This window comes from Amphimedon queenslandica, unplaced genomic scaffold (assembly GCF_000090795.2).
Source record: "Amphimedon queenslandica unplaced genomic scaffold, v1.1 AMPQUscaffold_12007, whole genome shotgun sequence".
Lineage (NCBI taxonomy): Eukaryota > Metazoa > Porifera > Demospongiae > Haplosclerida > Niphatidae > Amphimedon > Amphimedon queenslandica.
The window spans coordinates 11,974-14,119 of record NW_003547754.1 but is presented as its reverse complement, the minus strand read 5'-3'; the positions used below and the strand labels follow the sequence as shown (position 1 = coordinate 14,119).

The 2,146-nt window shown below is 32.8% G+C and overlaps 1 long non-coding RNA gene across 1 annotated transcript; it reads right to left on the bottom strand.

The window, feature by feature from the left end:
- Window positions 1-307: 307 nt before the first annotated feature.
- Window positions 308-2,116, bottom strand: LOC109588572 (uncharacterized). The gene is made up of 3 exons (XR_002188248.1): window positions 1,949-2,116; window positions 1,329-1,406; window positions 308-392 (listed from the first exon to the last, which is right to left on the bottom strand). It is a non-coding gene; the product is annotated as an uncharacterized LOC109588572 (long non-coding RNA).
- Between the last annotated feature and the right edge of the window lie 30 nt (window positions 2,117-2,146).

The window sequence follows — 2,146 nt, the reverse complement described above, 5'->3', positions numbered from 1 at the left end:
ATAAAGTTAACTTTGGATTTGAATTGAATAATGCTAGCCACTACTGCTAATGGGTGGCTAGGATCAAGTTTAATCAGATACACTACAGTGTGGCTAATAATAAATAGGACCCACAAAGTGTTAATGTGTATCATCCTTACATATCAGACAGTGAGCACATGATCACCACATGCTGTCATGCACAGATTGACTCAGTAGCAAAATTGTAGAAATATACATGTACATAATGAAATTAATTACTATAAGCACATGAATATTGTGAATATTACATTAGACACACACACACATACACTCATCAATGGTGTACCTTCTTGTTAAGTAAATACTTGTAAATGTGTCTACAGAAAGGAAGAGACATCATTTCTGAATGTAACAATGCCAAACCAATAACCCTGAGAGAGAGGGAGAGGGAGGGAAAGAGAAAGAGAGAGGGATGATGTTAATAAAGTGCTAGAAAGGAGAGAAGTGAACATGTACAGTACAAGAGAGAGAGAAAGCAAAGAAGGAGAAACAGGTACATGTACATTCACTTGCCTCCCTATATTTCTTGGGAGTTACTCTACAATATGTTTTGGGATTACTTTATAGTAGGGAGTGTGGCATTGTAGACATTCACAAAATATAAATAATTTTAAAATAATTATGAAAATTAACAATAATCCAACTCCTTGAAAACAATAACAAGAATTTTTATTAATTTCTTTATGATGATTATACACTAACAGTGATTCCTCTCTCTCTCAAACTATACTTTTCTGAGAAATATTATTTTTTGAGTTATGAGCTATTTTAAAAACAGCTAATTTTCGAATAATACCCAAAGCTATAGTCTATGGTTTTTTCCAAAGTATGACCCTGAAATCAGCCAAATCACCTATAATTATTTTTACATTTTCTGATACAGATTGATGTACTAAGGCTATGTAGCAAGTTTGAACTGATCCTGAAAATTTCTTTCAAGCAACAGCCATTTTCAGAAACAGCAATTTTTCAAAAATACACAAGGCTATATAGTCCATGGCTTGTTCTAAACAATGGTAGCAAAATCACCCGAAATATTACTACATTTTCTGATACAATATTAATCTCTTTATGCAGTGTAGAAAGTTTCAGGCAATTCTGACAAATTTTTTTGCAATTAAAGAAAGGCTAATTATTTTATTCAAAAATGGCTCCAAAATCACCCTAATTTTTATTACATTTTCTGATACAGATTGATGTACTTGTGCTATGTAGAAACTTTAAGCTGATTCCGACTTCAATTCTTAAATTTACTACCATTTCTTCCAGAAATATTACCTCCAATATTTACTATTACTATCACTTACAGAGTAGCTGTAAGACACAGTCTTCCTTCCTCCACAGGTAGTGAAGGGGCGGGGGCAAGACTAGTCCATCTACTCAACCTATGAAGAATAATAAATAAATAAATAATAAAATCACATTACTTAATTGTAACTTATGTGAACCATAAAATTCCGAAAATAAAAATTCTCCAATACAACGTGTACAGAAGAAATGTAACTGTGACATACATACAAACATCACATGTAAGTAAAATCAAACAGCCAAGTCGTAAAAATTTATAAAAATCCAATTTTGATCAGAATCAGCTCAAGCTTTCCACACATCATAAAAACATGTACCCGTACATTATGTACCAGAAAATTATAAAAATATAAATTTTCCTCAATTTCATTATTATTTGGCACGATGTGACCCTGCAGAGACTTTGACCCCATTATTGAGCAACTTTAAAATTTCATAAAAAATCTAATTTGATCAAAATCAGCTAAAACTTCTACAAAACATAAGTAAATGTAGTCTTGAATAGCCAGACCCAATTTCCCTTTTAATAGTTGGAGGGTTAAAGTACATGTATATACAACTGTACATGCATCAGGAAAGGTATCGTGCTAGTATTAATAAAGCAACTTCATAAATTTACTTTTTTCTGGTCCTGGTCACTCATCAGTGTTGAGTGGTAAGAAATTCAAACACGAGCAATCTACATCTTGATAAGTTCCATTGGTCGACATTCAAGCCACGCCTACCTCAACGTGATACCACGTGTGTAAAATGGTGTCTATACCCCAAGTCCGCAACTAGCACCAATTAGTGATTGCATTACAGTCTGGAACTTATA